General features: G+C 39.4%; 1 protein-coding gene across 4 annotated transcripts in view; it reads right to left on the minus strand.

The window, feature by feature from the left end:
• Positions 1-25757, minus strand: part of FSHR (follicle stimulating hormone receptor) — a 165707-nt gene that overhangs the window by 52591 nt on the left and 87359 nt on the right. The gene's annotated exons all lie outside the window — the stretch shown is intronic.

Here is a 25757-nt window from a genome sequence, read left to right on the forward strand (position 1 = left end):
ATTAATTACATATCTGTATTTACCAGCTACTCCATGTACATTCTCTCTAATCCTTTTGACATGCCTGTAAAGTATTTTGATCTCCATGTGAATAAACAACCCCACTTGTATGCAGAATCACCTCTGGATGATTGCAGGGTGGCAACACTTTTTTTTTATTTGAGTAAGAGACACAGCGAGAGAGGGAACACAAGCAGGGGCAGTGGGAGAGGGAGAAGCAGGCTTCCTGCTGAGCGAGGAGCCTGACGTGGGGCCCTATCCCAGGACCCCGGGAGCATGACCTGAGCCGAAGGCAGACGCCCAACGACTGAGCCACTCAGGCGCCCCTGCAACACTTTCTTTTACATATCCTGCTTCCCAGGCCACCTTGGTCCCAGTATTTCCACTCCAGTATTTTAACTCAAGATAAATAAAAATGTATGCCCTCCCAAAGAGTTGTAGATAAATGTTCATTACAGCTTTATTTGTAATAGCCCCAAACTGGGGACAACCCAATGGATAAACTGGAATATCCATATGATGAAAATCTACTCATCAATAAAATGCAACAAACTGGATACAGCATGGCTGAATTTTTAAAAAATTATGTTGAATAAGAGAATGCATACTGTATAATTCCATTTATATAAGGTTCTAAAACAGGAAAAACTAAGATACAGTGACAGAAATCAGAGTAATTGTCACCTGGGGTCTGGGATGGATGTTGCTGACAGGAGGTGGGGGGAAACTTTCTGGGGTGATGGAAATGTTCTATATCAAGATTGGGGAAGTAGTAACATGAGTGTACATGCTTGCCAAACTTGTTAAACTTTAAACTTAAAATGATGCATCTTGGGGTGTCTGGGTGGCTCAGTTGGTTAAGCATCTAACTTTGGCTCAGGTCATGATCTCAGGGTCCTGGGATTGAGCCCCACATCAGGCTGCTCATTCAGTGAGGAGTCTGCTTGTCCTTCTTCCTCTCCCTCTTTCCCCACTCATGCCCCTTCTCTCTCTGTCTCTCAAATAAATAAAATCTTTAAGAAATGGGTGCATCTATTTTATTGTGTATAGAACATAAATAAAGTTATTTGAAAGATGACTTTTATGCAAGGGAAAGAGAATAAACTTTTTGTTTGTGTTTCAAGAGCTCTGAATTAAGAGAATTAATAGAAGAATCTTGGTCATGTTTTTTGCCCAGAGGTAGTGTTCAAATCCTAGTTCTATCCTGGTGATTCTAAGTAAGCATTCTTCCCCTCCTGGTCATCACTGCCCCCCATCTGTAAAGTGAAGAGTTGGACTTTATCATAGTTTCTCAAATCTGACTGCATGTTGGAATCTTCTGGTGGACCTTAAAAAAAATTCCAAAGCCTGGATCCATACCAAAGAGTTGGATTTATTTAGTCTGGAGTGGGACTCTGGTATTATTTTTTTCTCCCTTTAATTTTCCAAGCAATGGGGATACCCATATACAGGAAAGATGGAGAACTGCTGGACTAGATGATCATTAAGGTGCTTTTTAGATCTATGAATTTTGTTTTAAAGTTTGCTTCAGGAGCAAGAAGGGCCAATTTTCCCTTGGTTACTGAGACAATAAATTAGACAAATAAGGTTCTTGGAGCACAAGATAATGAGAGATAATGAGGCAAAATAGTAGCAAGATAAACCAGAGATCTAACATGGAAGCAGGAGTAAAACAGAAAAGGCACTAGTTAGGTTTAATTTTTCATAAGTAAAAACATTTAAACAAAAAGTTGCAACATTTCAGATGTTAAATGTGTAGCAAGAGCTGTTGTGGAAAGTATGTAAGAACACTTTAGTATCGATAATTGACAGTATTTTTGATTATGCATAGCTTCCCTTCATTTTTAGTGTCCCTGTAAACTGGAGTTAGTGGTGCCAATACTCTCCAGAGAGGTTTAACAAAGGTTACCTGACTTGACTAAGATAATACTCAGTTGTGAGGATCATTAAATTGGTCTTTGAAGGGAGGATGTGGAATCTTTGCATCCAAACAATTTAGATAATTAAGAAACCATCCTTTGTCTCAATAACTTCCAGTTAAGAATTTTCTTTGCAATTGTGACAAATCATTGCAATTGGCACAATTCCCGCTGTGATGGCGTTTTCTTAGAGGCAACAGGTAAAAGGTTTGTGAGGAGAGGAGAGCTCTAGGGATGTGATAGATTAGCTGTTCTAAGTGTGATCTTGTGGTCTATATGGCCAAAAGTATTTTCATAATAATGCTAAAATAGAACTTCTTCCCTCTCATTCCTTGAGGATATAGTGGAGTCTAGGGGTTACTCAATGTGTAATATGGCAACAGCTATAATGGAGAAGCAGAGATGAGATTCCATCTATCTTCTATTAAGCCAGATGCTGAAAATTTTTGCAAATATGTAAAACCATGGTACTCTACACACTAATTTTTTTGAAAAGACAGTTATTTTGCATAACAATTATTATTTATGTTAGCATGTAGGGATTTATTGTTTTAAAATGGACTGACAAAATGTTTCCCAGTTTTAACTTCTAGTATGGTAAATGTTGGTAGCTATAACCCACATAAACCCAATCTCTTTGGTGTCTTTAATAACTGTTAAGAGTGCAAAGGGATTCTGAGATCAGAAAGTTTGGGAAATGTTCAATGTAGACATTGAATGACACTCTTATTGGGAGAGAGATCCTGACTCTGTGGAAAGCTTATTTCCAGAGATGAGGCTCTACTCATCTTCTAGGATAGTGCTTCTCAATTGTTCATGCACAGATGAATCACCTGGGAATCTTGTTCAAATGCTTCTCCATGGGAAGATCTTGAGTGGGGCTGGAGGTTCGGCATTTCTAATACCTCAGGTGATGGGGATAGTGCTGGTTTTGACTGCAAGGCTCTTTAGAAGAATGGTTCTAACACCCCACCAGACCTTTCTCCACATCACACACATGGTTGGATATGAAAAACATGATAGAGGAGTTCACTTAAATTAAACCAAGGGGAGTGAGGCACTTGATTTTAAAAACTCTGTATCTCTGTTGGAAAGCCTCTTCTTTTTTTCTCATTGAAATTTTCCTACCTTCTAGTTCTCACAAGACTTATTTGATTGTTCCCTTAAAGGAATTACATTTTTTTGTCATTGCTCTTTTTTTGATGGGGGTGTGCAGTCATTGTCTAATTCCCCAACTTGACTTTGAATTCCTGATGGTATCTTATTCATCTATCTTTGTATCTTTGGCATCTAGTGGTAAGTTGGCATGTAATAGATACTCAGTAAATGTTTAGTGGATGGATGAGTAGATGGAGGAAAAGTAGTCTTCGGGTCCAGAAATGGCATCTGCAAAACTGCAAAGGAGATGACACTTGTCTTCAGTGTCTTTCACCCCTTTTCTGTAGGCAGCATGCCCAAATTTCAGCCAAGGCTAGCTTGTCTGTGAGTTAGGCTTTTGTCCTATGGAGTTTCACATTTAATACACAGCATATAAGGAGCACATACATATATTTGGTCTGTCGTACCAATAGTTTCTGGATGCCTTTAGCTCTATTTCTCTCAGCATTTCCCACCTCCCTGTGGCTCCGAGAGGGAAGTCTTTGACAAAACACCCATGGAGGAGGAAACAGCAGAGATGACTGGTATGATTCTATGATTGGGGATTAGAGAAGATGACTCTTAAGGTCTCTTCTGTGCATGAAATTCCATGTTTCCTCGAAGGAAAGGGAGATGCGCTTGCATGAGATACTGGAGGTTTTCAGAGCATTGTCTCTGCAGTGAGTTTCCAAGCCACAAATTCTACTCCAGATGTGCATTCTTCTGGTCAGTGGAGTGGTATTTATATACAGGTACACTTGATGGAAGGGGGTGGGGTGTTCAGTAGGAGGGACTTTAGGGAATGAATGAGCATGTAGAATTCAGCCAGGTCTAGCATAAAATTTCAAACTATCATAGAGGGGTACTAATTTGTCCACCATTTCGCCTGATACTTATTTGCCAAATGCTGAGACTGTTTGATTCAGAGCAGAGGTGCTATGGGTTTACAGGATAAGGAATAACTAAAAACCTGTCACCAGAAGTTAAAGGTCTCACTAGAATGTCAATGACATCTACGAATTGGGATGGAGTAAGAAATTAAATACCGGTGGAAATGAATTTGCTGTTGTTTTCTCTCCCCCCAACATAGGAAATATTCTCCAACTGGGTCTGCCTCTTCTTTTCCCCTCCTCCCTTGACTTTCCACAGAGCATTTTCCCCTAATATATCCAAATACCCTTCCCTACCTCGGCACATTAGGGGATTCAATTGCATTAAAGTATTTTTAATATTCACTATATCAAATTTCTTTTGTTTTTAATAACTTCAGACTAAATTAAGTTGATTGTTTTCCTTCCTTGAGTCCCCGTGGTCTGGGATCCCCACATACATCCTCTGTTGTAGCCCTCACATACTGTATTGAATTTGCACTCTGGTTTGTCTCCTTCACTAGGCAAAGAGGACAGCGACATTGCGTTTTATCTTAGTATTCCTGCTACCAGCCAAATGTTTGATGAATGGATGAATTACCTTTGAAAGATTATAAAAGATTTTTCTACCTTGGCTCTTGCACAAGAAAGCTGTGTTCTTGAAAACTTGCAGTAAACAGATTATTTACAAATCAAATTGTGTATTAGCACAGGAAGGAATCTTCTTGTTTAGAAGAAACTTGGAGTGAATATTTAAAGGAGTTAAGAATGAATTCAACAAATGTTCAACAGATTTTGATTAAGCAGCCTTTGTGTTTAAGGCACTAGGCTGGGTGCTGGGGATCTAAAAGATGAATAAAATTGGTCTTAGGTTTTAGCAATCATCTCTAAGTTAGTATTCTAGGCTTTCTTTTAACTGGTGCTATCTTTATTTGTTGGGCTACATCTGAGTTAATGGAAAAAAGAAAAAGGATGGTTGGTATGTTGCATTTGAATATAGCTGCAGATATATGAAGAATATGCTTTTACGTATAGTACATATATTATAATTATTTATTACATATTAAATGTCAAACATTCTTATAATATACATAACACACATTATACACACACACACACACACTCTATGTGATTTTCTGTATTTCTATCCTATGTCTACTCCCCAAATTCTTCTGGAAATGTGCTATATAATTTTAAAAAATACATAACAGGTCAGGTGAAAATTCCAGTGAAAATGCCTTTCAGAAAATTTCGTAACGGTTTCCGAACACGTACTTAACCCTCTCATTTAGAATTCTCTTAAGGTCAGATCCAGAGGCTAAAACAGAGACCTGAGTTTGAATCCTGCCTCCATTTTTTACTAGCTGTGTAACTGGGGGCAAGTTAGGGAGTCTCACTGAGCTTCAGTTTCCTTGTCTATAAAATGGAATAATGACTACCTCGCAGGGTTGTCAAAGGGTCTAAATGAGATGGTATGTGTGAAAGCACAATGTTCATCACATGGTAAATTCCAGATATCACCATGCGTGCCAGACCGCCTGCCCTCTTCTGGAGTTTAGGACTGAATTCCTCTGTAGCTGGGAGATACTGAGCAGGCCAACCACTGTACTGGGAAAATGGTGTTAGCAAAGGTCCTAGGAATAGTTCTCTCAACCCCATCTACAGATTAGATTCTTAAACTAGGTGATATATAGCATTGCCCTAACCTCCATTCTGAGTGTTTCCCACAGAGACCCACTGCTGGTCTAATGACCATCAAAGAGTGGGCAGTGCATAAAGGTGCCCCAATAAGGATGTCTCTGTCAATGAAGGCATAACCTAAAAAGGATGTTTTTCCCTTTAGGACAGGGTCAATACAGAGTGGGACTTGGAGTCATTGTGTGGTAAGGCTATTGCCAAAGGGCTCCTCTTCCCTCCTCAGTGGCAGCAGGTAGATGCCTTCCTTTTCTGAGATGTCACATCTGCTTCCTCCTCCTGGGTTAGGTGAGTCTTTGCTAAAGATGCTGTAAATAAGGCCCCAAAATGAGATTGATAAAAGAACCCTCTATGACTCAATCGGAGACAATTGAATACAACTCATTTTCAAATACATCAACAGCAAACGATTTTGTCCATTTTTAGTTTTGTCTTAATTTAAAACGTTGAGTAATTATATTTTGAAGTAATGTATTTCCCTCATTTCCCACAGCAGATGAGGAAAAAAGACTAAAAATCAGTCATAATAGCTAACATTTATTATGTTATTTGCCAATTTTTCTGTGCTTCATATTTATTAAATTGCTTAATCATCATAACAACCCTATGAGGGTTGTATCACTCTTATTCCTTTTACAGAAGAGGAAAAAGAGGCATATAGAGGGTAAGTAATTTCTCCAATTACTACAGAGCCAGTAAGTAAAGTCGACCTTGGATATGATCATGGGGCCTCAAAAAGATGGCAGAAATCAGGTAGGCCATATTTACTGTGAGTTGGAAAACTATTTCCACTTCAGAAAATCCTGTTAGAGTAGAAATCCTTTTGGGAGTGATATGCCTATAAAACAACTAAATACCACCCCATTCCTCCATGCTGCATCGTACTGGAGTTCTGGCAAGGCAATATGTCAACGTGCAAAATCACCTTTCACAAATAAAGTCTCAAGCAGTGACTCATATGATAAGTGCTTTTTTAGTACATTCTCTATGCAAGTGTAGAGCATGTAAGAGCACATAAAAAGAAAGAACTGTCTCCCAAGAATTAGCAGTTTTGTTGGATGGAAGCAACATGCATGAGATGTTGTGAGTGCAAAAGTGCAATAGAATAGAAGTGGAGGAAAGTGTGGGAGGGATGCCCAACATAGAGCAAGCAGAGCAGGTTACAGAGTAAGGATTCAATACATTTAATTCTTTGTTCTCATATACCATATTTTCTCTCTCATGCCCTCTCAATGTCAGCATTTATGAAGCTCCATCTTTGTATTTGTCAAGCTTTCCCTGTTAGAACCTCTCTGTTGATGCTTCACGTGTTATTGGGACATATTTCTCTCTTAGACCAGAGTCCATGTATGCAACTACCAAAGCCAAATTATACTACATGTTCTGTGAACACTTCATGGACAACTAGTCTAGAGCAGGTTTACTATTTCCTCCCCCAACTCTCCTCCCTTCCCCATTTAATTAGTCCAGCCAACAGTTCTGTCATCCCTATTGGTTCACTAGACCAATGCAAACTGGGGTTACCTCTAACTCCTCTTCAACATTTAACAGATCCTAAGTCCTCTCAATTACTTGTTTTCAGTGTTTCTTGCAAAAGTTTTCATTCCCTACCATCATTATTGTAATTATGGCTCTTTGCAATTTTAGCTAGAGCTTTAGTTATTAACAGTCAGGTGATGACTCAGGGGGAGTTTGATGTGGGTCATGAGTCCTCTTTTTTCAAACAATTAAGTGTCTCAATGATTTACTTAAAGTTTTGGGGTAAATCCAAGGTTATGTATATAATACGCAAGAAAATAAAAAAGGAGTGGGTAGTGGACACAAAGGTAGAGTAAAAAGTGATGCCCTAGGAGTTCATCTCTACCCAAATTTAGGAGGGTAGCTAGTACTTAGGCCCAGGAGCCATGAGGATTGTTGTTTGGAAAAGCAAATGGAATTAAGAGGATGATAGAGAAGGAAGGAGAAAGAGCAGGAGGGAAAGGGAAAGAGATTTTCTAGAGGTAGAATGATATTGGAGTTAGAAGTTAATTAAGTAGACAGTTCCTTTATTACTCTATATGCCTGTTGGAAATTGTTTAAACAGGAATTTATGGAGTTCTAGGTGATGGAAGACAAGGGGTTGGGAATGTATAAGGGAGTGGAGACTGTGTGTAGAGAAGAAAGGGAAGGGATGTTGATTGGGTCACTTGGCTTCAGTGTAGTTTGCCAGCTTCAGCAGAGGCCAAAGAAAGGGAGATGGGAAGGTAGGTGGTGCTTCTGACACACACACCATGATAAATTATCTGTAGGATTGGAGCACATGGAAGTTTGAGCTGTGTAACTCCAGGCTGCAGCAATAATAATGATAATAATTAACCTTTTTTACACACTTGTTGTATTGCAGGCATAGTGTGAAATGCTCTACATGGGTAATCTCACTAATGATCTTGTTTTATTAAGGTTCTGCTGCCTTTTATTTGTCTTACCTCACATACACATATGACTGTATGTGAACACATACCTGGAAGACAAACAGACCTGAACTAAAATTCTACCTTTATCTTAAATAAGTCAGCTAACCCTCATAAGACTTACTTAATCCAGTGGGGATCATTATAACTACCTCTTAGGGTTTTTATGAGAATTATGGATATAACACATGGCATGAAGAGATTTCTAGCTGTCTATCAAAATCTGTTTTTCCTCTCTTATTTTTGGGTACATAGCTAGACTACATTTTCTGGCCAATTTTGCTGTTAGGCATCATCTTGTGAGGAGGAGACTCCTCCCATGGAATGTGAGCAGAAGTGTTGTGTGCGACCTTAGGCCTGGCCCATAGCCCCTCATATATGTTCCTCCATGTTCTGTCTCCTTTCCATCCAACTTGGCTGGAGATGTCCAGGGCAAACTTGGAAGCCATGAATAAAGATGGTGAAGCTGCTGTTGCCCTGGCATCCTAAATAAAGTGTGATGTGACTACTGGGTGACAAAGAAACTTAGTTTTAAAGTCCCTGACATTTTGGAATTTGCTGTTGCCATCTATCCATTCTAATACCTAAGACTCTAGCATCCTGAATGGTTATCTAGTATTTGCCCAACAAATCTCCCCCCATCAGGGCACATGTGAGTTTTGCATCTACCATCTGGTGAAAAATGGGTGTATATACACTAAGTGTTTAAATTTTTGTTGGCCTTTCAATTAGGAGTCAGGTAGGAGTGTTGCTGGGCTACATTGGAAGAAGACAGACAACCAAAAAAATTCCCCTCAAAACTAAGCGTCTATTTGACCTCATTTACTAGAGACCTCTTTTAAACTTAGTGATACAGTATTTACTACCTGTGATGGAGTTGTGTGGCCTCTTGCCGTGAACACACCAGAGGGCTGCTCCTTCCTGAATTATGGACCCTTGGTTTTTTCTTTTTCAATTATGTCATGAAAGAATACACACCGGCATGCCAGAAAGAAGAACTTTTTCACAATGGGGACTACTAAATCCATTAGCACACAGACCCAGGGAGGGGTGTTCAGATTAAGAAATTTGAACCTCTAGCTCTCTGAACTACAGTAATGTGGAGCTGCATGAGGCAGGGTCTCTTGAGTGGGTAAGAGGAAGTCCTTCCTCACTTTGGCAAATCACTGGAGCTCTCTGAGATCCATTTCCTGCAGTAAGATGTTGGTAAGTTCCTCTGTACCTCAGTATATTTCATACTCGATTCTTTGTAGTTGGGCAGGCTATTGAAGATCATACGAATAATGTATGTCATACAGAAGGAAAAAACCGCATAGTGTTATGCAAAGGTTATACTGCTTACCATTATTTTTATTACTTTACTGGAGTCAGGAGACCTAGGTTCTAGTCTTGATTCTGCCACTAATTAACCACTCTGCTTGAGTCAAATCAGTTACCTTCTCTGGGCCTTTGTTCCTCATCTATAAAATAACACTGTTGATCCAGATGATCTCGTGGGTCATTTCTAGCCCTAGAATTCAGTGATTTTAATTATTTCTGTGATTCTGTTATTAAAAGGCAGCCAGCCACATCATCAGCAGTCCTGCATGACAGCCAGCTTCTGTTTCTAACAAGCTGGGGTGAAGGGCTCCATGGAGCATCCTTCTTAAGGTACTGCATCTGTTTCCTTGGGAGCAGCTCTGTGAGATAGCCAGCAAGGGCCATTCTTCCTGAGCCCTGGACAAGGGAAGAGGTACCCCTAGTCCGAGCCATTATTCTCCTGAAGACAGTGCTTGTTTTATTGTCAGCTTAAAGAGGGCTCCATTGATCCCCCTGTAAGTCAGTGTTGAATTCCTCCTTGTCATATATCTTGAGCCTCTTTACCAAGAGAAACACCAAGTGTGTGTGTGTGGCAATTATTGCAGGCTTTCCTGTACACTTCTGTTGCCCCATAACACCCCAAAAGCTTCCTTAATAATTATCTCTGGGGATCTATTATGCCTTTTTTTGCACCCTTCCCAGCCCCATAACATAATCTGCTCTTCCCCAAATGGCTTTCATTCTCCTTCCAGTCTCTGTTTTCACTCTGTAATTCATAATTACTCTCCCTTTTATGCACCACCATTTTCCACCTCATTAACTCTTATTCTTGGCATAAAAGTGCCTCTTTTATGGGCTGCAGTGAAGGAATAAGAAGCAGCTCACATTTGGCCACTTCTGAATTTGAGTTGGATTGATTCTTATTTTCCTCTTTGGCATGCATGAGTGTAGCATCCTCATAAGCATCCTAGGTGGAAAACTGATACCATCCTGCCCTTTGCTACATTTTCTGAATTTTTTTGAATTCAGAAATTCGGGGGCCATTTTTACTGACTACATATTTCATTGATTTTATGTCAATTTCTGAGCAGATTTCTCCATCTCACATCAAATGGTAGTCAAAAACCCTACTCTTAGGCTACCTTTGCCTCACATTGGTACTGAATGTGTCCCTATTTTTATAGCAAAGACACCTGTATGGTCAGGAAAAAGGAAGTAAGTCTTGAAAGAGATTCTGTGTTATGAGACTTTCTCACTGCCTGGAGAAAAATGCCATTGTTTTAGAAAGTGAGGAGGATGGGGGGATGGAGTTAGCCTGGCGATGGGTATTAAAGAGGGCACATATCGAATGGAGCACTGGGTGGTATACGCAAACAATGAATCATGGAACACTACATCAAAAACTAATGATGTAATGTATGGTGATTAACATAACATAATAAAATTAAAAAAAAAAAGTGAGGAGGAGAGTGGACTGTCTTTCAACATGAGTCTGATTTAGCCGGTTAAGGACACCCAAAATTTTGGGAATCATCAATCCAGTTCAGTAGATATTCAGGCCTTTTCTATGCCCTGGAAACCTTTGTTTAAACAAAAGCTTAGAGAGAGGCAAAACAAATAATGGTGGGATTATTCCTCTTGAAGTGTAGGGGTTGGCTGTGGGGCAGAAGAAAAGAATCCATATTTCCTTCCTCCCTTTAGCAGCTTCTGGTGGGGGGAACTTCTGTACTCCTATGCATGTGTGTAATTTGTGAAATGCACATTTGTCCTTTACTAATATAATTTCAAGTAACAAAGATCTTGTTAGGAAGACCTCTTTTAGGGTATGTTTTTTGCTTTGTAACATGCCTGAAAGGAGAATTTCAGAGTATCAGCAAAGGAAGGAGGGCCCTTGAGTAGTTATCTTCTAGATTTACTAGATTTTCGTGTCCTACACATGCATCTTCTCCTTTTTTCCTCAAACGGATAGAGTAACAAAGGAACAAGAAGCTGTATTTACATGGGTAATTAATAACTGAACTGGTCTAGGTGAAGATGTTCTTCATGATGATAGGAGTGCATTTTTATTCATCCACTTAAGCTTTTTGCTGGGACTATAGAAACTGAGTCAAGGCTAACCAGGGAAAGGGGATATCTATGTTAGGAACCAGGCAACAGAGCTAGTATTGTAGACCCATACAAGTACTCATAGACTCATCCAAGCTGGGTGAAGCTGGCAAAGTTACTTAAATTCTCTGAGCCTCAGTTTCTTTATATCTGAAATGAGGACAATAGTATTTACCTTGCAGAACTTTGTGAGGCTTAAATACTAAATAATTACATGTTAAGTACCTAAAGCTTAGTAAGTGTTAAAGAAATGGTATTTATTATTATTTTGCTCTGGAGTCTAGTTTAGTGACTATAAATTCCTTGAGGTCAAGGGCTTTGTTGTATTTATAATTTGTCACCTCTACACCCAGCCAGGACTCCACAAATGTGTGCTGATTGGACAGATGACATCTGCAAGACTTGAGATCCTTTGTCTTACATTGATTAAAGTAAACTTTACCCCTCACACCTAAGTATCAGAGCAGGAAGGAAACTCATCAATTTTCAGGGCAACCTTTATAGTTTTCTCTAAGGAAGACTTCTCTAATCCTTGGAATTAAGACATTTGCTTTCCTCTGAGATTCCCTAGCACACTCCTTGTGTCTTTATCAGAGTATTTTATCATTGTTGGACTTGTAGTTCTGCTGGCTGTGCTTCTGTCTGTAGGCTCCCAAGGGCTGGATCTGTGGCCACTGTCACTCTCAGTAGTACTGAACCTATTGAGCTGAAGGGAATAGGCATTAACAGTGCTTTAGTATTTTTGGCATCAAATCTCAAATTCCTCTGCAGTTGTCTTCTTCAGACATATTCAAGAGAATACAATTTCTGCCTTCAAGGAGCTTCTAATCTAATGGGAAACTGTAATGTCTTCAGTGCAACTGATTGCAGGGCTTCCTGTTGAAGAAGTGACTGTTGACTGAGTAAAGTAGTAAAAGAAGCAAAAGCTGTTATTTTGTTTAGGAGGGAAGAATGAGAAAGTACAGAAAGGTTCAGTGATTTACCTAAGCCATACACCAAGTTAGAGGAGTAGAACCTGGGACTGCCTACTCCCATCTGATGTTCTTTTAAGCTCACAATGTGGTATCTTTGTGCTAATGATCTCAAACCTCATGTTTAGCTATGAATAGTCACCTCCTTCCTGCTTGTCCAGGATACTTTTTTCCCCCCTAAAAATATAAATATTTGGAGAAAAGGAAAAACATTCTGACTAAATGTACTTTTGGTGGAAATTCTAGGACCAATTTATTACATCTAATCCTGTTCTAGATTTCAGAATTCACTTGAATGTATTAGTTGCACAATTTGTATATATTTTCCTCTTTCACCAACCACAAGCAATTTCCCCCTTTTTAGGATCATTATGTCTTTAAATGCAAGACATAAGACACAAGAATTACCATTAGCAACTTGCTTTTCAATTAGACTGCAATTGCTGACAATCAATATGATCAGACAAGGTCAGTGACAGAATATGCTCCATAGTATTTAAAGAGAACTGGGAGGTGCAGGGACAATGAAGAAATGAGAAAATTATTGGAAAATCTCTCCCTAGAGTTGAGAGTGAGTCCTTTATTTCTTGCTGCTTCTGTAACCTAAAGAGATGTCTTATAGCAGCAACAGTTTATAATCTGCCAACAGGAACTGGGGAGCGAAGGCAACGAGATGTTCACTTGTATTTTTTTCTTTCTTCTAGTTCCCAAAACTTAAGAGAACTAAAGACTGAAAATCACCAACTTGAGAGGGAGGATAAAGAGTAGCTGAAGGGGGTTGTTAACAAAGAGGCAAACACAGGGGAGCTCTTTTCAGCGCAGATAGGGAATGAAGATATTTGAGAGGAAATGGTATGGTCCACAACCAAGTTTGCCTAGTGGCTCATGGGAGCAGAGCTTGGCTCCAGGCATCATAGGAAGTATAGTTGGCCTTGCACCTTGCATCATCTGGACCTGTGTCAGTGACTTCCTCTCTCTCCTGCTCCCTGTATTAGTCTGTGCTTTAAAGAAGAAACACTCATTCACACCAAAGTGTCTCTGAAAACTGATGACAGCCTTGATTGAGGGGGAGGGCATTACATTTTAGCAGGGAGCAAAGATGTAACCAGAGTCAAGATGAACACTGGGGACAATGGAGCACATAGTGGAAGTATTTTGGGCACAGTGGAACACATAGCTCAAGTAATTTTAGGCACAACGAAGCACATAGCTGAAGTAATTTTAGGCACAACGGAGCACATAGCTGAAGTACTTTTGGAGGCTTTGGGCCTTTCTGGATCCCCTTAAATCAGATTTGTGACTTACCATGACTTCATAGAAGGGTGGTTAAAAATGAGCTCCGGGTCCTCACCCAGTCAAGGAAAAGATGAAACGAGGTCCTTTTTCTAGTGGCCAAATTGTAGATGTAGCTCAAACACAAGGCAACATCGTGGAAAACAAGCATAAAGTCATACTCTCTGGGAGCTTTTGTGTTGAGGAGACAAGACCCAAAGTCCAGAGTGCTCAAATATTTAATGTCCATGAGCAGACTTGGACTAACTCTCTGCCTGACACTCCCTTTCCCCCTCCACTGCCCCTTGTTTTCTGCCTGAGAACTGAATGGGAGGAAGCCAGTTCTAAGATGGGAGCAGATGCGAGCAGGGGCCCCTGAGAGCTGACAAGATGAGGCCTCATGTTTTCAGACTATTAGAGCATCGCCTGTTGCCAACAAGATCCTGAGTATTTAAGGAGAGCTGACCCACTAAACCTGTGGTTAGCATCCCCAAATATGTCTCCTACAACAAAAAGTCTCTGTGGCCCTTGAGACATCTTTATTTTTTTTTTAAAGATGTATTTATTTTATTTGTTTATTTTAAAGATTTTATTTATTTGACAGAGAGACACATAGGGAGAGAGCGAGCACAAGTGGGGGAGGAGCAGAGGGAGAGGGAGAAGCAGGCTCCCCGCTGTGCAAGCAGCCTGACATGGGGCTCGATCCCAGGACCCCGGGATCATGACCTGAGCTGAAGGCAAATGCTTAATGACCAAGCCACCCAGGCTTCTCTGTATTTACTTATTTTTAGAGAGAGAGTGTGGTGGGGGGTGGGTTGTGGGGGGAGAGGGTGAGGGAGAGAGAGAGAATATCAAGCAGACTCCCCACTGAGCCAGGAGCCTGACATGGGGCTCAATCTCATGATGCTGAGATCAAGAACTGAGCCAAAACCAAGAGTCAGACACTTAACAAACTGAGCCATGCAGGTGCCCCTTGAGACATCTTTAGAACAAAACAGTGCCTGCAGGATCAACAGCTGGTATCTAATTTCAGGTTCCCACTTTGTTACAGTGATGTGACCTGGGACAGATTCCTTACAAATCTTATGTGTGAAGTGAGTAAACAATTCTCTCCTCTATTTCATATCACCAAAATCAAAATTAAGTGATATCAGTGAAAGCATTTGTTAAACAGTAAAGCATTAAACACATAACCGTGTTTTTGAAATGATTAGAATGATTATCACTACTGTTATTACTAATTTTTCCTTTGAGGATACCCCCACTCCCTGTTTCATTCTGTACTCTTTTTCCTCCTTTCCATTATGATTTTTCTCCTTAGTGTTAGAGATAAAATTCATAACCAACTTGATAAATTGACCCCCAAGCTATTACTATACACCCAGCATTTCTCTCCCCCGGAGAAATAGAGGGTAACATTTAACTTATAACATGGTGCTGGGAGGTAGAATTTAGGCATGGGGGATGAATGTGAGAAGCTGTATTAATTTAAAATTCTATTTTGTGGGGATGACCCCCTCCAGTGCCCCTCCCCTAAAACTGCTGGTGGGGTACTTCTTTTACTTATACAGGTAGCTATTCACTGTGATATTCCACATGTTTTCAATGTCTTCAAGCATTAATGCTGGTCTTTATAGGCTTTATATTTTATACAAAGCATTTTTCTTTTAGAACATAGGGTGGCTGTATTAAAGATAAACTGTGTTCTCATATGCTGCTGGAAAGACAAATCACAGGATTATAGGAGAGGGGAGAGGGCAGAAATACTAACGGTGTCCTAAGGAGTTTCTTGTATGCAACTTGCTCCTGTTGGCATAGTCTTCTTACGGGCTTTCTTTGAGTTCACACTGCCTTTCATTTTCAAAGGGTATTTACCAGTGACAGAAGGGACCAAGGACAAGGAGCACTTTATATACATTAACATCATGCCCATCCAAGGTGCAAAGCTGTGGGGTGTAACTCCTTGGGAGTATCACTAGGAAAGCATTTTGGATCATAAGGAACTTCGTAGTGATGCCTATGTTGGCTTTAACCATCCCTTTACCCCACCTATCCCAAGTGGGATTTAAGACCGTGAATTTACCCTGATTCCTAGTCCTCTATCAAAACTTAAGTGCATATGAGCTTAATATATTGGAGAATTAGAGAACTACAGAATTTCCCAGTGAAAGGAGAGATCTAAGAGATCATTTATTTCAACTTTCTAGGGAATCTAATACCACGAGGGGGTGACTGCTCAAGACTTACATGGGTGCTGGTGGTTTATATTTCCAGGCATCAGCTTTGCCTTTGAATAAAGGATTGCAATTTTTAAACCACGAGTAAGATGGGAATTTCAAGCACTCTGGCAGGCCAGTAGGAGAGATCATTGAGCAAATAGGGCTTTAGATATTTCTTAGATCACAAGAGGTAGAACTTGATACATTCTGTTTAAGGTGAACATCACCACATGTTCAAGCATGTAGCTTTAATTTTAAGACTTGAGCAACACTTCTTTTCCTCCCATTTTCAATCTCATCCCACCACCCACAGTCAATGCAAACAGGTAGATATTATATATGGTAGATTGCAGAGGTAAATAAATTACCATACATTTAAGATTCTCTTCTGTGGACATTAACCAACCTCCTTTCCCATTTATATTAAATGGACTTCCAACAAGGTTAATTACTGTTCATATTTTCTACCAGAACTATATCTAGAAATTGTCATGAGAGAAACAGTGGCTGATATTTTGCTCTCAAAAAAATTATTTCCTCCTTCAGGGGTCTGAAATTTATTATCACCAAAGAAGAATTTATTGTCCTTGATCTGTGTTTCATCATCTCTATTCATCCTTTCTGTTCTTTATTTGTATATTTAGTCTCTACCCTAAACTTAAACATGTTGAAGCTTTGAATGCCCCCCAAAGATTTACTCAAAAAGGCTTGGATAGACTCTCTTGCTAAGGATTGTTGCTGCCAGTCATCAGTTCAATATTATTTTACTTTGGTACCTCAGTTTCTCAAAAGCTGGTTAAACACTTGAACTCTGTATTCTCTTATGGTTTGGGGAGTCTAAAGAATGATTCTTGCTAATGCTTATCCCAAAACACAAAGGCCTCATAAATGTAACCTGCTTAAAGATAGTGGAAGGGAAAGCTGGAATGGGCTTGGTGCTGTTGGGGAGTAGGGAAGGATGGAACCAACCTGAAAGTCAAACTCAGAAGGGGAGCAACCAGATACTCCTCTATCCAATCTTTGAATCAACTTTTCTCAAATAGTACCTTTCTGTAAACCAGTAAAGCCAGTTTAATGCTATCCGCTAGACAGGGCAAAGGATCAGGAGTTAGAAGACCTATGTTTAAACTAAGTTTCCTACAAACTAGCTGTTGGCCCACTGGCTACTAATGTAAATGGGGTCTAAGTGTTCATGATTTACGTGAAGATGTTAATACCTATTTATCACTTTTCTAAGATGATGTGAGGATCAACTTAGCAACATGTGTTGAACAGATAAATCAATGTTAGATAGAAAAGTGCTTTGAAAAGTTAACTATATTTTTTAAAGGCAAAGTATAAAACTAAAGCAGTCATAAGATTACCTGGCCTTAGATTTGCTATGGTGGTATGAATCACCCAGTTTGTGAATGGACTTAATTACCACTCTTAGATCCATTATTCCAAACCCATCTTATCATCCCATAGTTTCAAGATACTTACCTTTTCTTTGTTTTAAATTCTCAGCTATTTGCACATGTGAATGACAGGATTTAGCTTCTTCAGTTTTTGGTGTTAAATGCATTTGATGTTTAGATATTGTTTATATGGGATAAGCCCCAGTTTGTCAAGGCAGAAGGTAATCTAAACTAAATCTTCCATTAAGTTGTTGGTCACCTCCCTCTGACCTCTTCCTGTTTTCAAAGGAGAGCCAGGAGAGGGTGATGGACTATTATAAAGAATGGAAGAGTGACGTTGGGAGTTCTGGCTATTAGGGAAATTGGAGAGGAGGCTTCTCTCCTTCAAACACATAGGAATATTGGATAAACATTCACAAAACAGCTAATTTAGAAACAATGAAAGTGACTCCACCTGCTAACCTGGTCAAAATGGTCAATGTACAGGGGCACCAAAGGACCAAGGAAAAGTTCTAATTAGCTTAATGGCTGGGTCTTGGAGCTTCAAAACCCACTTGGGAAGATGAGTCCAAATTACAGATTTATTTTTGAGAAGAGCTAGAGCTGAATTATCTGCATAAAGTCAAGTTAGGGAAAGTGCATATTAGAGAAATGGGGACTCTAAAATTCCACTTTGTGGCTAAGGAAATCATCAAAGAAGCAGCTTAAGCCCTGGGTAGAAATAGTCACCTGCAAGTGTTTAATACCAGGCCAGTGATACGTGATTATGTGAATGAAAATTCATACTATCCACTGTGTACACTGAGCTCAAGCCAAAAATTAATAGGAAGATCATAACAAAACTGGAGAAAATGAAAATGCTTGACAGCAGCAAATGAGAAACTATGTGTTCAGGTGTTTCTATACCTAGAGCATGGGGCTCCAACTGAGCACACCTCATCCCTTCTAAGATGGGCTGAGAGTAAATGTTATAAATCATACAAAGAACACGCTAGAGAGAATATTTATACCTCAATGACTAAGGATTAAAATAAGACTATAAAAGATTTAAAAAGCATATTTGAAATGCTCGGAGATAAAGGTTTAGAAGTCATGACAGGAGAGTGTGAAAAAGACAGTTTTAAAAAGAACTAATGAAAAGAACATACAGTCAAGGTCATTAAAAGCTCAGTAGATGGATTGAGTAATGGACTAGATATATTGAAAAACAAAGGGGATGAATTGGACAATTCATGAGATGAGGCAGTCACTCATAATGTAGGTCACAGACAAAAAGATGGAAACAGGAATGCTAAGTGAAGAGACATGGAAGATTGTATAAGTTCCAACATAGATCTAATAGGATATCCAGAAGGATGATGAAGAATGAAGAAGGAAGAATGATCAAGAGGTTAGAGATAACAATAAAAGGTTTTCTAGAGTTGAGAAAAGACCACCTTAGATTGAGGAAACCATTGAGCCACAAGTATAAAAAAATAATAAAAATCCATACCCAACAGTGAAACTATAGACAAAGAGTAACTTAAAACTTATCAGAGAGATTACCAGAAATTAGACTGACAGCAGACTTAACAGAAGCAACAATACACAATAGAAGATGATAGAGTAAATATAGCTGAGTGGAAATTCTGGTCAACCCAGGCTTATAAATTCACCTAGACTATAAAGAGTTCAGGAGAGGGCAGAGAAGACTGTTTCAGATATATAAAGAGTGAAGAGAGCTTGTCATCCTTAAATGTGAAGAACAGTTAAACAATTTTCATCAACGAGAAGAAAATGGAACCCAGAAGGAACAGAGTTTAAGAACAAAATCCTTGGCAAAAATGATAGTAATACTGAAGAATTCAATTAGAAAGAATGCTAATTGGGAGGTATTTTTAGAAAAGTGCTAGACCAAAATGACATGGAAAATTGCAAGGAGGAGACCAGAGTTAAAGCATTGGAGGTTCTTGTGTTCAGGTAGAGCAACATGATGCTGATTAATTTGGGGGGTTGATAAATGTTTTAAAAATGATAAAGTAACAATAAATAATATGAATAGAACATATAACTTCCAGAACAGTAGAGAGGGAGACTAAAGAAATTGTGTGGTGACTTTTCATGCACTAACAGGAAAGGTTTTATTATTGCATGTGCACATATGTTTGTATGTGTTGGATGCTGAATGTCTTCTCATAGCTCAGAGTAAATGTTATAAATCATAGCTCATAGCTTACAAACCTATTTTAATTTAACCGTGTGTGTGTGTGTATTTATATAATAGTTGTAAATGAAAGCAAAGTTTCAACACATGCATAGACCCAGATTGACAAATTTTCTAGGTTATTCTTTTGTAGTAAGTACGATAGTATATATTGCTACAGTCAACAGATTGCGAAACCAGGCTGCAGGTACAGGTGCTTCTAGGGGGAACATTTACATTGTTATTTTCTGGTCCTTTTTTGAAGGAGTCCAAAACTGCCTTTTTGTGTGTTGCCAGGCTTATATTCTAAAGACCTGACATCTTTTATATTGGCTTTCCTCCAATGATAGTTAACATCCATTGATAAAGATAGCATATCACAGAGCTCCTTTCAAAGAGGACTCTCTCTAAAATGCTTTCCATGCTCAGCCTTCATGGAGGCAGGCACAGAGTAGTGTGCAAAACATAAATGATACTCTACTCTCTCAACTTTCTTCTAAGATGATTAACAAAATTTTACTTTCCTTATTTAAGCGCCTGTTCCATGTTCCCCCATGCCCCCCTTCTACGTTCTGCAAGGTTTTTTCAAACTAGAGGTGAAATGTTCTTTGTAGGCTCCTACTTTTTCCCAAACTAGTATCTGACTCTTTATACTTACGGTAGTCAGGGATGAGTTCTGGTCTTTTTGAATTAGGGATTCTTGCCCTTGTCTTTAATACTTTAACAACCATCAATATCTTCTGAAACATTTTGTCAGCATACAGTTATGTAAAAAAAAAAAAGTAGGTTACAAAAGAGCATGTGTAATATAATCTCATTTTAATTTTTTTAAGATTTTATTTATTTGTCAGGGAGAGAGAGAGAGAGAGGCAGGGAGAGGGAGAAGCAGGCTCCCCGATGAGCAGGGAGCCCGATGTGGGGCTTGATCCCAGGACCCTGGGACCATGACCGGAGCTGAAGGCAGACACTTAACCGACTGAGCCACCCAGCTGTCCCATCTCATTTTAATTTTTAAAAAATGCGTGTCAGCAGAGAAAAAATTGTGGAAGGCTGTCCACCAAAATGTTAACAGTGGGTATATCATTGCAGAATTATGTAAAATCATTGTTCTTTTTAACTTTCTGCGTTGTCTAATGGTTTTTTCCCCCAATAGCAAGCCTGCATTACTTTTATAATCATAAAAATTTCGATCTTAATTACTAAAAGCAAAAACTAAACCATTTCCATCCTGGACGGTGTTCCTGGTTACACAGCCTGAGTGATTGTATAGGTTGCCAAAAGAAGGCAGACAGTATGTAAGTACACAGAGCCTTTGCAACAATATATGTTGTATTTGAGAAGCTACTTGAGAAACAGTTGTTGCCAACTTTGTTTTTCCTATTCAGTTGCAGTTAGGTTTATTTTAGGAATAAGCCCGGAGAAGTGTTGCAAAGGTGACCATAAAGATACTATAGTATGGTAAAACCAACATGGAAGTTGAGTACCTCAGACCAGGGCAGTCAGTCTTAGAAGAGGCCCTCCTGATCCTCCTTACCCTGCTGTAATTTTTCTCCCCTGCCATCTCCCAGAATTTATCTTACTCTGTTTGTAAGTAACTTGATATTTAAAAAGTTTTAAAGTCCAGTTAGTTAAGATACAGTGTAATATTAGTTTCAGGTATATAATATAGCGATTCAATACTTCCATCTATCACCCAGTGCTCATCATATTAAGTGCACTCCTTAATCCCCTTCACCTAATTATATGATTTTTAAGAAGTTTATTGTCCATTGTCTATCTCCTGTTCCAAGAATCTGAACTCCTCAAAGGCAAGGATCTTTGTTTGGTCAATATTGTCTTTCCAGTGTCAGCACACTGTAGGTGCTCAGTAAATTAATGCTGACAGAAGGAGTACACACTAAATGGTTACATAAATATGGAGAGAGTAGTGATAACACTGAAGACTGGACAATATTAGAAACGGGAATGTAAGAGAGGGTACCGGGATGGATACCGGGACCTGAGGAGCCTAGCCTGGCTGTCAGGGAGGGTCTTTGGAGGTGAAAAGTAGCAAAGTGGGATGGTTGGGCTGGGGAGAGGTGCTAAAAGGGATTTGAAAGTAAAAAGTTGCAAATCAAAATAAGGAGTGAGCACACTCCGGATGTGCTGAGAGCAATGAAGATTTCCTAACATGGCATTAAGTTAGGGCTCTGCCACTGAGACAGGGAATAGTCTCTCACCCTGATTTACTATAAAGGAAAAGTGGATACTGGTATAAAATTCAGAAGAGGAATAGGCAAAATGGTTTTTTTCATTGTCTGTCTGTGATAATATTACCTGAGTCAAACACTCAGGGTTTCAAGGCTTTGCATTTGGAAGCATTTTCAATTCAAGCCACTGACAATGCAAGACAGCTATACTCGTGTAAAAACGGAACGCTTAAGGAGATATAGACCTTTTTATTTAGGCTTCTCTGAAACTCTAATTAAATGAAACAGATCTGTGCCTCATGCTTAGCTCTGATTTTTTTAATAAAATGCATTTGAAAGGCACACCATGAATATGTATCTGAGCATTTTGGTGATGCTCATTTGTGATGAGTATGGATAGAAATGAAATTCACTCAGTATAAAATGTTTACATGCTACAGTGAGCACGCCTTTGCTGTTTCTGAAGAGACAGCATGCCTTTTTGCTTAGTCCACCTTCTGAGGGTGACATGTCAGGGAGCTCCTCCTGCCTTGCAGAAATCCTGTTACACTGGAAAATGGAAATTGTAATTAGGATGGGCAGAACAGAGATCCTGTCTCCTTTCTAGAGATGTGCATGTCTTTTAAAAGAGGTCCAAGCTTCGTGAAAAACTATTTCATTCCTCATATTATCTTGGATTGATGGCCCTAGAGCGTTTTATTTTATTTTTTAAATTTCTCAATTATTCTAAAGAAGACCCAAAATGCTGAGAAAGATGTGCTATGGTGAGCGCTGTGAATTGTGTAAGACTGTTGAATCACAGACCTGTACCTCTGAAACAAATAATACATTATATGTTAAAAAAAGAAAAAAGATAGCAGGAAGGGAAAAATGAAGGGGGGAAAATCCAAGGGGGAGACGAACCATGAGAGACTATGGACTCTGAGAAACAAACTGAGGGTTTTAGAGGGAAGGGGGGTGGGGGGATGTGTTAGCCCGGTGATGGGTGTTAAAGAGGGCACATACTGAATGGAGCATTGGGAGTTATATGCAAACAATGAATCGTGGAACACTACATCAAAAACTAATGATGTAATGTATGGTGATTAATATAATAAAATTTTAAAAAATGAAAAAAAAAGAAATAATCTAGAATTGGAAGGGAGTCTGTCTGAGGAATTCTAGACTACAGAATGTATTTTTCCTTGGGATTAACCTTTGCCATCCTTGCTTGAAGGGAAGGGGTAGACTTTCTCAACCTAAAAGGGAGCTTTCTTCCTGTCTAATCATGGGACATTTTTAAGAAGTGAAGAGGAAGAAAACATGCTGGAGAAATGGTGCAATGATAGTGGCCTAAGGCACATTAATCGCTTTCCCACCATATCATGGCAATTGATTTTGGAAATATTTCCAGGGACATTAGCAAGGCAAGCATATTTTATATTGTAGACTCTAGAGCTGGTGCTTTTGAAACTTTATCTTCTCAAATTTTGCCCAGTGGCCTGATTCTGGGACATTTAACCTGTGACTTAAAGGTGATCATTTACCTCTGTGTTTAAGAATTATTTACAATGAGAATCAGGCCAGATTAGGGTGTCAATAGGGAGATGAGGAGATTTTTGAATACCAAAGAAGGAATGATAGAACAAGAGCTGAGAACACTGAAACCCAAAATAGGATTATAAGAGCACTGTGGTAAGTCTCAAAAAGGCTAGGGGCACTTTGACAAAGAGGCAGTCAAAATTTATCAATGCTCTTGATAAAGAGCTGAAAAATTCTTTGCCATCAACATTTTTCCCTCTATATAGGATGGCCACAAAACTCACATATGTGTTTGTTACTGTATCTTTTGAAGCCTTTCAAAGGATACAGTTTTGCTTTTAATCATAGAGTGGTGAACATTGGAATGGCAATTTCCTTTTTCTTATGGCTTTAAATGTGGCATATTAAACTGTAAAGAACCAAATGGATCTTTAATGTTGGTCATCCCTGGACTCCAGGGAGAGGAGCTGGAACAGGTTAGGACCAAAAACACAGAGATACTGAGGAAGGGGCATATTTAGTTTAGTTAAATCCTGCCATTTGCATTGTTTAAGTAGAGGATTACCAAGAAGCAGAGACCCACTATTGTGTTGTGTCACCCATAGACTCATTGACCAGACATAGCTTGTTTCTTATCCGGACATAGACAACATTTTATGAAAAATGGCAGAATATATCAGATCTTAGAGCATTTAAAAAGGCATACCAAACCTCATCTTCCTATAATAGAGGAAAACTTGACTTGAGAAAGTGAGCATTTGCTTGACTTTTCCCAGACCAGATCAGGAAAACACTATTGTTCTTTGGGTAGGAGCAGAACAGTTTCCTTTCTGACTTCATTCCTGCCCAAGTTCAGGAGAGCATTGAAGAATTTTACTTTGTCCTGTGGAAGGAGAATTACTTGGAGCCAGGCGATAGGGTTATACCATATTATCCCATGTGTGGTTTGCCAGTTCTACCTGTCCTTCTGACTGGGATATAGTAACACTATATATTTATTATTTACTCCATGAATGCAAGCTATGAAAATGGAGAAATTGGACAATTAAGGCCCTCAAGTGAATTTTACATATGTCTTAATTTGACTATGTAATTGGGGTGAGATAAGAGGATATGTATAAATCTCCCATTTCCTTTGGTTCTACGTAAGCCCAGCCTTAGGGACATCTACTCTGTGGAGAGCTGACCTCCTTAACAATGGCTCCTCCAAATCAGTGACACTAAGCAGTTTTAAAAATGTAATTTGAGTTTGTCTATTGTACACAGACCATTACACTATCAGGACATTGATAGACAAGCACCTGGTATCTTCTGTACAGGATCATGGATGGGACATCAAAGAAGTCAATATCCTGGTGAATTCAGGTGAAGTTACCCCAGTGCATGGAGCTTCTTTTCTTCTCCTATTGGAACTTTCAGAGCTCAGTAGGAGCCCATTGTATATAATGTGATCAGAGGACAAGGACTGTGGAAGCCTGCAGACCTCTTTAGGGAGTCCTCAGATCCCCAGTATGACTTTGAATCTGTTTCATTCATATCTGCCATTCAGAACATTTTCCCCTCTCCCCTTTGATTATGGAAATCCTACTGTCTCCATAAAAGCTTCCCTGGCTTTTCTGCTCTACACTGGTCTAACTCCCACTAATTTGAACTGCTTTCAGCACCCAGGGTCTGGACAGCAACATTTAGAGGCAACTTATCTTCTGGTTTGTGTCCTCTGTTTCACATGAATTCCTCTTATTTCTATAACCCTACATCACAAACTTCTTGAGGTTAGAACGAAATCTGATCTTTTCTTTAGGTCCTACTATGGAAGATTGAAAGAAGAATGGATAGATAGATTGATAAAAGGAGCTTAGGAAATCTAGTAAGAATGAAGCTGAGAGTTTGTGATGTGTTGTTCTTTCTGATTATACAAAGTCATAAGCAGGTGGGGGAGATTCTCATTTCCAGTTGGTGAGGAGCACCTATTCTGTTTGTTACTGTTCCCTCCAGGAAGCCTCTTACTCTCCCACCTTCCCTCATTTCTTTTATACACCACACTTAAAATTGGAGGCATAACCTTGTTCAAGAATGTGCAAAACAGGAACATGGTAATGAACTCTTGTTGCTGCTATAAAGTTGATGAATGGCTTGTAGAGGAAGGGCATTAAATGGCAATCTCAGTCCAGTGATTAGCTCTGCGGCATTCCTCCCTTGGAACTCATGCAGACCAGCATAGCATTCATTCTAGTCTAGGTTTCCTATGAGCCCCATTGGTTGTACCAGGAATGTTTCTGGGTCTTGGCTGGAGAGGAAAAGGAGAAAAGAAGCCTTCTTTGTTTCCTTCCAGCATTCTCACTGTTTTCTTCCAACTCACTTCCCCCAACCCACCTCACTTCCCCCAACCCACCTTCACTCACAGCTCTGTGTTTCTTCTGGGTGAAAACTTAGGTGCTACCTTGACCTGCTTTTTCCCTCTGACCTTTGCCCAACTGATACTGCCAGGACATAAATGTTTATATTTAGTCCCCTACTTTTTGCCTGTGATG

The sequence above is a fragment of the Leptonychotes weddellii genome, chromosome 10, assembly GCF_054177405.1.
Source record: "Leptonychotes weddellii isolate Sample4059 chromosome 10, ASM5417740v2, whole genome shotgun sequence".
Classification (NCBI taxonomy): Eukaryota; Metazoa; Chordata; class Mammalia; order Carnivora; family Phocidae; genus Leptonychotes; species Leptonychotes weddellii.